The sequence below is a fragment of the Dermacentor silvarum genome, chromosome 5 (genome assembly GCF_013339745.2).
Source record: "Dermacentor silvarum isolate Dsil-2018 chromosome 5, BIME_Dsil_1.4, whole genome shotgun sequence".
NCBI classification, from domain to species: Eukaryota; Metazoa; Arthropoda; class Arachnida; order Ixodida; family Ixodidae; genus Dermacentor; species Dermacentor silvarum.
Genome location: NC_051158.1, coordinates 130,496,905 through 130,508,069, shown reverse-complemented (window position 1 = coordinate 130,508,069; position 11,165 = coordinate 130,496,905). Strand labels below are relative to the sequence as shown.

General features: G+C 47.0%; 1 non-coding gene across 1 annotated transcript; it reads left to right on the top strand.

The window, feature by feature from the left end:
• The first annotated feature begins 557 nt into the window (after positions 1-557).
• Trnas-gga (transfer RNA serine (anticodon GGA)) lies at positions 558-631 on the top strand. Its single transcript has one exon. It is a non-coding gene; the product is annotated as a tRNA-Ser (tRNA).
• The last annotated feature ends 10,534 nt before the right edge of the window (positions 632-11,165 follow it).

The window sequence follows — 11,165 nt, the reverse complement described above, 5'->3', positions numbered from 1 at the left end:
GGGCGGGCTCACTTCAATGTGATTGCAAAAAAAGTCGCAGTTTCGCGCGAAAGGCGAAGCATCAATTGCGATAGGAAATTACTAGAGCTATACGGATTAAGGTTAGTAGTTTTATTGGCTGCATAAACTTGAACACATTTGCTTACTAACTGAATTAACAAGCCTGGTGTCAGCGCGCAGAAGCAAACATGAATAGATCGCACTCGGTGACGTCAGACAACCACTGTCAAAACGCTGGCGTGAGCTAGCAGATAGCAGGGCCAAGTTGAATTTGTCGACAACTCGAAGCAAAGGCAAGTATATATGACGTAATAGTTCAGCGGAAATCCGCTAGGTGTCCCGGACCAGGACGAATTTTTCTTCAACTGCGAAGCTTTCTTTCGAGGAACCCGGTTGGGTTTCCATTGTAGCAAATTGCTACATTTGGGTGGATGTCTCAGTTTCCGTTTAATTACTTCTCTCCACCTAGCGCATTTCCGCTGAACTATTACGTCATGCATACTTGCCTTTGCTTCGAGTTGTCGACAAATTCGACTTCGCCCTGCCATCTGCTAGCTGCCTGGTTAGCTCAGGTGGTAGAGCGGCTGCCCCGGAAAGGCGGTGGTCCCGGGTTCGAGTCCCGGACCAGGCCAAATTTTTCTTCAACTGCGAAGCTTTCTTTCGAGGAACCCGGTTGGGTTTCCATCGTAGCAAATTGCTACATTTGGGTGGATGTCTCAGTTTCCCTTTAACCCCCGCTTGTATTAATTTGGTTTGTGGTGTTAACGTTTTTAACGTCCCGAATTGACTAAGGCTATGAGGAAGGTCGTAGTGGATGGCTCCGGATAACTTAATTTACAGAACATGGGGGTGTTTAACGGGCACTTTGGTCATACATTACACGGCTTCTTCCATTGCACCTCATTCCCGGCTGCTGCCGGACGCGTCCTCGGAATCGAAGCGATAAGCAGTGGCTACTCGAACGTATTGTGTGCGGGAATAACATAGCGGAGAAGAGCCGCAAAGGACCACGGGCCCCCTGATTAGGATTAACATTTGTTACTGCTTAACAATAACATTTTTATGCATGCGATTAAGTGAATAGGTATCGCATGCGACATATGCAATGCACGTTGCCTTGCATCTCGCGACAAATATTTTCGCGGTTTCTCATTATTGAGCGCGGACGGAGTCGCCGTCCTTTAGCGTCTGTAATATCCATTTGAGGATTGTTTGGTCAACAGTCCTCTTGTTCTCTCGGTCTCTAATGGTTCCAAAACCATGTTCGAGTTATAGGGACACCGCTTCACTGTGAAAATTTACAACGCAAAAGGTTACAGACGCACGGCATCTACAGATATAAAATTCGCACTTCAACACAATCGTTACTGGTGCTAATGGGTGGGGGGGTATCTTTGGAAGATATTTCCAGTTTCGCCATCAAGTTCGTTCTTGCTAGCAAATGCCAACCTCTTGTACTGCAATAAAGACAAAGAATGCAGACACCCCACTGGAGTTTTCTAAGAATCGGCAAGCACACTCCCAAATTTCTGTTGGACTGCCCCCAAATTTGAAATCGTCCCTTTCCCACATTTTACATTGTTCCACCCCCAAATTTCAAGTTGGCCCAACCACAAGTTTTCGCTGGCCCACGTTCAAATTCCAAGTTGGCCTACCCCTACGACAAGCTTGCCCATGCATTTCTATAAAGCCCTATATATCCTATGGGTATTCTCTCGGACCTCTTTCTCTTGTTGAAATTGTTCCTTATCAGTTGTAGACCTACCAATCATCTACATTTACGCCATAGTAACGAATAAAAGTCCTAACTTCACAAATTACGCATTCTTTGGGCAGATACAAGGCATTACATTTTTCGCGTGCATTTTCGCGTTACAGAGTTGGGGTACCACACTCGCCAAAGAATGCGTACGCATTAAAAACGATTTCACGGGCTGCGAAAACTACCGGTACGTTCTTCACATTATCATTACCGTCTACGTGTTAAAACATTGTTCATGGCCGCCAGCATCCTTGCATCAGCTACTCACATTTGTAAAAGGTGCAGAGCAGAAGTGGCCCAGTTGCAAGGCATTGCTGACCCAAGAGAGTTGGAATCTTTCTCGAGTCGGCCGAACAAAAGTATTCAGTAGGTGCGTAAATGAACCAACGAAACCATGTTCACATACTTTCACACAGTCAAAACCTGAAACTCTGGTAATTAGGCGCATGTTTGAGCACACCGCATGCATTCGTCGTGCTTCAGCAGCACGAACTCTCAACTTACGGACGCTTTACAGCCTAAACACTGTTCCTTCTCCTTATTTTCTTTCTCAGTTCTAACAGGGCATTATTAAGGCCAGTTACTGACTGACTAAGCAAGATCTCGCCTCAATAACTTCTCCGCAGGACTCGAATGAGGTTTTTCGCGGATTTACTCCAGTAGAGCGTTAGCCGTCGTCTGCTTCGGCAGGTCCTACATAGGCGGCGCCACCGTCGAGGCCGCGCCGAGCGGGTTAGTGGAACGGTGAAGGGAAGTGGCTGGCCCTACTTTTAAACATTAAGGGGCTTTAGCTCCTCGTAAAGCTGCTTGTAGGGTACTTCGATGTCCTCCTCGCCCGCTGCTCCGCGCAGGTTGTTGACAAACGCGGCGTCTACTATGAAGTCCGTAATTCCCATACCCACTATGGGGGACCCAATGCCGGCGCGCGTGTGTATGAGCAATTTGTAGGCAGCACCGGGGCATTATGTGAACTAAAATACCATGTAAAGGCATAGTGACGTGTTCATAGTAAATCAGGTATTATATTTGAAGGTTTACAGGCAAGCAGCGTTATTAAATAGGCTGCCTCAGGCGGTCATGTAAGGCTGTAGTTGCAATCGTTTCGCAACACGGTACGACCGTTTGTTGGCGTGATAGTTTGTGTACCGCCCAATGGGAACTAGGTTGCATGACACTCGATTTGTTGTTGTACAGGAGGGAAATAACGCGTTTCCTTACGCGTTCGTATAGAATGGAGGACTGAATATCGAATCGCCCTATTACTAGGCATTGCTGTTCTTCAGGTGGCTTTGCACAACGAAGCTGCGTTGTTTGGAAACAAATAATGATGCAGCAATAGGAATAATTATCCTTGAGAAAATCCTAATTAGTAACATAACGAGTCAATAAATAAAGCGTTAGCGATAGCTTTCAGTTTAAAAAAAAGACCACTACCTTAGCTAGGCATCCTAATGAAAACACTAGACATCAATGAAGCAGCAGCGATCGCTGAGAGTGACTCAGTCAGTAAGCCGTCGATTGCACTAACGGATAAATAAATTGCTTTCTTGGGATCGCACGCGCGCTCTCGTTCGTCCTAAGAAGAGGGCGGTTGAGGTTAGTTTGAATCTTGAGGGCATGCTCATCTTGGCTTCGTGCTTGGAGGGGGCGCTTTTGTCTTGGTTTCTTGGCCATATATGCATGTTATTCGAAATAAAATTTCAGTTTAAAGTTAGCGCTTGTCTTTCGTCATTCTTGCTTAGCCTTTGTCTATCTTTGCGCTGTAAGTCATGCCTGAAAGGGTTTTGGGATTGGATGGTGTACGGTGGTTTGGGACAGTACAATTCAACTCCTGAAGTTATTTTCTCGATTGTACGCGTAGCAGCGTCGCAATCGTTGTTTAATTTTTTTTCAAAGCGCCCCTCTCGTACGCAAAGTGTAGTGGCGAAAAATAGTGCACTTGTGTGTCATCAACACAGGAGCCGCGTGAGCGCTTTAATGGAATCAGGCACCTCACCAATACACACGATGAGGTAATGATCATATTCGTCATCAAACCAATTTACCGACATGCGGCGTTTCCCTCAGATGCTGCTGCTCGTTCTTGCTGAACTGAACCTACTTGCTGTGACTTGTGGCCTGTTAAATTATGATTTTCGTTTTAGGGGGATGAAAAACATACGCTGAAATCATTCGCTGAAAGCTCAGTTGTTTTTAAATGTTGCAGCGTCCATTGAACAAGAATAATTCCTATATCTTTACAGCACGTGTCACGGGATTGACTTAGAGTAAAAGCCAGCTGGTGGTGTATGTTTCCAAAGATAACATTTCGCCTGGTTTGTCATGATGTTAATCTCACAACCACGTGGTGTTTGCAAGTTTTGTAAAATAAATTCCTTCAATAAAAAATACCATTCGATAGCTCGCGCTAGTGTTGCCTAGTCCTTTCATTAGTCTGTGTGTTTCGTGAGGAAAGCAAAGCATGAATATGCATAGGTGCCAAATGACCGAGCTTTCAGTTTTTCGGAGATCATATTAGCGAGGCTGAGCGAGTGTATTTGACGGACCTTCATATAAGTAATACCAGACCGAAACCATAAAGTCATTTATAAACTTCTCGAATAGTGTTAAGACAATGTTGTTCAATTATCCCTCGTGGTTTCTTCCAATATCAATTCATCGAACGGGCCAAAACGTCAGGTGGGAGCATGGGCGGTTTAGGTATACCACGAAGCTAGTAACCCAGCCTGCTCAAGTGTATTTTGAATCATCGTTTAGCATATACATAAGACGCCGACAATTATATGTAGGCGCTGTAGGCGCGTAGGCGTCGTAGACGCTGATGTGATGACGCTAAATGTTGGTTATCCGCCAGCTTGGCTCTGGCTGCCGTTTACCGGAGTTATGTTACTTGTTTCTGTAAATCAGCCGTCTCTGTTCCTGAGCCTGCGTATCCGACCACCAAGTGATAAGGCTGATACATGGCCGATATGTGATGGTCCACATTTTCAAATCTATATTAGCCTCCGGTAGAGAGGTCCCCGTAGTACGATCGACTGGCCCAATCAAAACGCATGCTTTTGTCGAATTTCGCCGCTGTCAATTTTGTTTAGAGCCACTAAAGCTCGATTTATTTATTTATTTATTTATTTATTTATTTATTTACATATACTGCCATCTCGCATAGCAAGATATTGCAGGAGTCATTGCATACATATTTCAATCAATTGAAGAATGCATTTCAGTGACAAAAAAGAAAACAAACAATATAGAAAAAACAATATCGGGAAGAGCTAGTTGATTAATGAACATAATTAGGCAATCTGTCGGCAAATTCATCACTCTATAACTTCCGCAAGGACCGCTTAAGGTCATGGTATAATGATAATCAAAACCGCACAGCTCTGCAAAAGAACGTTACTCAAAATGCCTGCCTCAAATGCGCAGTTTAATAAACAAACACGCAGAAGTTTTCATAAAGAAGGCCGCTGACCATAATAGGTGTGGTTGTGTTGGACCTTATTTATTAATACACTATGTGCACTTTTGTATTTCAGATACCTAACTGGATATTTTTACGTCGCAACGAGGCAACAGAAGGCAACTGTTACTTGAAACGCTTTCGGTGAGGCACTATAACAGCCAGTGACGCTTATTAGCACCTTGAACAAAAGTTTCTTCACGGAGGTTTGGTTATAGACCTTTATAGCATCAGCCTAAAAGCAAACACGAATATGGTATATCTTATCAGAATACGCGTTACGAACAAATGCAGGAATATGTTTGTGTGAACGTTGCATCGCTGCTTGTAGCCCGAATGGTAGCCGGTTCGTAAGGGTGTAGTATTCCCAAGTATACGCTTTCAGGCAGAATTACGGCACTTACAAATGCAGCTGCACTTCAGAACGGAACAAAGACATTGAGAAGTTTGAGAATTGTTCAGGTGGTAATTATGCTAATGGTATACGCTGCACAGACGTCTGCGCGGTCTCAGACGGACTGGTCGTTTCTTACTATCGTCTTATCGCGTCAGCTCTCACTCGCGCTTGCTTGGTTAGCTGGGTTTGCTCTCATTCGCGCTTGTTTATGGTGTCATGGTTTGCGATTGTTCTTCACAATGCTTAGTCTAAATGGAGGCGTCCTGATGAAAAGGGTTTTAGGAGACAGTGCGTCACGTCTGATTCTGTACGAGAAGACAAACCCTGAATACAAGGACGCGGGGGCGACTCCCCGGTACCTCATTCTCCTTGATTTTGGAGCGTGGCGACACCAACCTAATTAGAATCAGTGGCAACGACCTCGTCCCCTTTATAAGACATGACTCGCGTTAAGAACGAAGGAAGAAGGACTGAAATACAGTAGCGACCTGTCAGCAGACGAAGGAAAAAGTACGCGACATCTGGCGGAGGCGAACTTTTCATGCTGTCACGTGACTGCCGCAGCAGATCCCTGTCCCTTGGTGTCGCCGCTCTACCGCAGCTGCATTTTGATAGAGGGTTTTAGCTGAGCGCTTGCTGTCCGCTCCGCTCAGGCCGGCATATGCAAGCAAATGCCACACAACCGCTTATCGGTAGCGCTATTGCGCTTGAGCACGACGCTCATACCGGCAGCGGAACGAAGACCGCATCCATCGCTCCGCTACAAAGCCGACTGAGCGGAGCGTGACAGCGTGTCTACTTGGCCTGTTTATCGTTTTGCAGCCGAGTTGATAGCGCGTCGCTCGCGCCTCGGCAAGACGCGCTTATCAAATGCGAAATTACGCAGTTCCCTGCAGTATGTCAGAGCGTGAAATCTGAGCGGATCGGAGCGTGAGTGGCGCTCTGCTAAAACTGTCTAATGCTAGCGACGCGCCGCGCGCGTTCTACCGCGCAGTTTGTACAGAGCTTTTTGCGGCGACGCTCACTCCGAGAGAGCGCCAGAGTAGCGTCCGTCGTCTGTTCACCGATAAAACCACCGATAGGGTATGCGGCGAGCGCGTCAAAACAAAGCTCTGCATGAACGAAGGTCTGTCTACCGCGGTTGTTCTGAATCGCGGCCCTGCGTCAACCACGCTCTGCCTCTAGCGATCTACCGAATAACGAATCAGCCGCGCCACACTTCGCTCCATTTGCAACGTTCCGCACGAGAGAGATTGTCCACGCCAGCCAATGTATCGCCAAATGAAAACACGTATAGAGAGCTGTGCTCAAATTTCGCATTAGGGTGAAATTCACCGACGTAATCATCGATGAATTTTTTAAAAGATCTTCCTCGTGCTCTCTCCTGTTCTCTCTGCGAACTATGCTGCAGGTGTAACCTAACGAGCTTTTAAATGTATTCTGTACATGCTGCTGTCAAATGTATTATTACTAGTTTGCTGAGAAACATTATATGAATTAAATTTCTCATCACATCTATTTCCCGCCATTGACTATTCGACTAATAATGTATTCGTATTACATGCGTTTATTGAAGGCGGAGTATTTATCAGTTATAAATTTGAGCTATTTCTGAATGCCGTGAGTGCCCGCGATAACAATGTGCATTTCCTGAGAGTATAGATGGTGTCAAATATGGGGCGAGTGACAAAAGTAGTGGTTTTAAACCGTGAGAAGAAACGCTCCAAATACTACGAAATTGACTATTTAATGCAAACAATTCTAGGCATTGTACCTTGCGAGCTGATGAATGATTCATTGTTAATAATAGTCGTTCAGGACGAAAAAAATGTCGCAGTTTCGCCCGAAAGGCGAAGCATCGATTGCGATAGCAAATTAGTAGAGAGCTATTCGGAGTAGGGATATCAATTTTATCGGCTGCATAAACTTATACACATTGGCTTACTAACGGAATTAACAATCGTGGTGTCAGCGCGCAGAAGCAAACATGAATAGATCACACTGAATGACCGCAGCCAACGACTGTCAAAACGCTGGCAGCAAGCGCAGGTTTGCGCGGTCTATCGCTTCAACGGAAACTGAGCAGCGAATGCACAGCGCATACAAAGGTCAGAGCCATGTGAAGATAACACGGTGCGGACGACCGGCATCCCCGGGCAAAGCGCAACGGAGAAGTTGGCAGAGGAGAAGCTTCCCCCCCCCCCACCCCCCATCTTCCCGCTTTGTTGTTTTCGTGTGGGAGATTGAGTGGCAAGATACGACTTTGGTGCCGGAGCACAGCGCCGCCCCGCCTCCCTCCCTCCCTCCTTCCCATACCCACACGGTCTTTCGCGCGACGGTCACGTTTGCTTTCCGCGGAGCGTTGGCTCTCCGTGATAGCGCGCGGGGGGGGGGGGGGGGATTCGCCCTCCGTGATAGCGCGTCCCCCGCGCGCTTTCGCTCGCGCATACGGCGCGCGGCGACGATATTATCGCCCTTGAAATCTATACGGAACCTTCCGGCGACAGAAGAAATCCGGTAGAAGTCTTCATATAATTGCTATCGCCATAAAAAAATAAAAGCCCACATGAATGTGTACGTCCTCCTCTGTAGCGTGGTCGTGTCATTTCAGTGCTTGACGCAAACTTCACCGGCTAATATATGATATTTTCTTCTCTTTTGAGTAATGCCACAATATACTTAATGCGAAAGTCTGTAAGTGGGTTTCCTCACACAGCTAAATTGCCCTAACCAATATGGTCGCGTTCATCTGCAACGTTCACGCTACTAGCGATCTTAAAGCGGAGACACGCGCTTGAAAGCGTGGATGCTGCGAGAAATGGACGGCGGCAGGAATGATGTCACCATCCAGTTTGGCGGCAACGCATTGAATCGTGCACACGGTAACGACAAATCTGCATTTGTTGCAGCCATCTCAAGAAGCGGCCGAGATAATCAGCGCTGCAGACAAGATCTCTTGCGCCCGTCAAGGGTATACCACGTGACGAACGCCTCCAGCTATCTAGCTGGAGGCGTTGGTGTACCTTCCTGACGGCCGACGGCTTAAATACGGTCCCCTTCAGCCCAGGCGTCCAGTTCGGCGGCAGGGTATTCAATCGTGCACACGCTAACGACAAATCTGCATCGGTTGCAGCCATCTCAAGAAGCCGCCGAGATAATCAGCGCTGCAGACAAGATCTGTTGCGCCCGTCAACGCTCTACCACGTGACGAAGATAGCTGGGGGCGTTGCTGTACCTTCCTGACGGCCGACGGCTTAAATACGGCCCCCTTCAACCCAAGCGTCCAGTTCGGCGGCAGCGCATTGAATCGTGCACACGCTAACGACAAATCTGCATCCGTTGCAGCCATCTCCAGAAGCGGCCGAGATAATCAGCGCTGCAGACAAGATCTCTTGCGCCCGTCAAGGGTATACCACGTGACGAAGATAGCTGGAGGCGTTGGTGTACCTTCCTGACGGCCGACGGCTTAAATACGGTCCCCTTCAGCCCAGGCGTCCAGTTCGGTGGCAGCGCATTGAATCATGCACACGCTAACGACAAATCTGCATCCTTTGCAGGTAAGAAACAGTGCTGATTTGCTTTGAAATCGTCTTTGCAACTCTGCGCTGCTGCCGAACACGCCTATTGTCGTTGTCTTTTAAAGACGATAGTCTTTCTTGGGGAACTTAAACGCTGAAAATTTGGTCTGTCTGTCTGTCTGTCTGTCTGTCTGTCTGTTTGTCTGTCTGTCACCCGATTCAGCCACCCGGCCAAAGTTGGACCACTTGCTTACCGCCCTCACTACTTAAACGGGTACGGCTGTTCATACTTGTGAACGTTATCGATCACAAAGTAAATATTACGCATATCTGAGGCGCAACATCACTAGGTAAGTATTAGGAGGTGTGTTCCTTTAATAAAAAATACATAGATACGTAACTCTAAAGACCCTAGTTTCTTAAGCTGCGCTGAAAATGCCATGCTATGCGCGCCGACGAACGACGTTCCCCGACTGCGCGCCGACGAGCGCCCTCTGCCATGGAGGAAGGAAACCCTCTGCACAAGCTCATGTTTCCCGATGCATTGCCAGATGGCGTCCATGTCTCACGCAGCGCCTCCCCAATTTTATCAATGCCAGCCAGATGCGGCCGATTCAACATAAAGGAAGCGCTGTCTGAGGCAGGGCAAAACATAAATGGCCGCTTGATGAAATAATGCGGTAAAATGAAATCTTTTCAAACAAACCTTCATGCCAGGACGGAAATGGTACGAGAACAGCATCACGGGTGGCCGCGGATCAGACCAGCACTCATGTAGTACGGCCGGCAGAAGACTATCGTCTTTCGACGACATTTGCAGCGAAGCACGCAGATACGCGGCAAATTTTCTTCATTTTAATCACTCGTTCAATGGCATTAGTCAGCACTGCCTTGCTCTTTGGAGCGAGGTTTTTTTGTATGAAAGTGATTGGATTGATACTTGTGCTATTGTACAATGCCGCCGGAGATAGGGAAGGGGGGAGAAAGTGATGTAGCATCGTTATTTGCTTAATTTAGGCGGAAAATGATTGCTGAGCTCAGGGACCTGAAGAAGTCTGTTCAGCACTGCAGTGACACGTGTGACGATGTCAAAGATATGACTCAGGACCTAAAGGCACTAAGAGATGAATTAAAAAGCTTGGTCTCTGGGAATCAAAAAGTAAAAGCTGAAAACAGACAGTTAACTCTGAAATTACAAGAGTTGGAACATTATCAAAGAAGTAACAACCTTGAGATAAAAGGTGTCCCGGGCGAGTGCGACTCTTATGTAGCGGTTCGAAAAATCTGTGAACTAGTCAGTGAGCCAGTTGACGAGAGGGACATTGATATATGCCATAGAGTCCCAACTGCGAACTCAAGAACCAAAACATTGTTGTTCGTTTTGTGAGGCGTGCTAAGAGAGACTCGATACTAGTCAAGGCTAAGAAAATGAGAATTGGCGCAAAAGACGCTGGCTTGGTTGGTGATAAAAGTGCAATTTTCGTCAAGGAGCATTTGAAACGCCACAAGTTGCTTGGAGCAACTGTGGCAAAAAAAAAAGCTCAAATGGAAGTTCGTGTGGACAGCAGGTGGCAAGGTCTTAGCACGGAAAGACGTAGATAGTCGTGTCCTGCGAATCTCTTCTTCCGATGACCTTCCAAAAATGAACTAACAGTTGCATCAGCTAATTAAAAGCTTGCTTTCTCTTTACTGTAGATGAGCACGTGTGATGTATACAGAGAGAGAGAAGAACTTTATTTATTTCCGGCATATTGCTAGGCTGGGTTCCCACCTAGGAGCCAGCGGAGAGACCGTGTCTCCCAGCAGCTTCCTCGGCCTGCTGGATAGCCCACAGTTGCTGGTCCAGGCCTGAACTGACCAGCGCAATCCCCCAAAGTGCCCGAAGGCCCTCATTTGAGGCCGCAACCCCAGTATTGCTGATTAATGCTGGACATGCCCATAGGATGTGATCTAGTATGGCTCTGGTGTTTCAATACTGGCATAGATTGGTTGTATATAATTCAGGGTATATATGGTTCATGATGACAG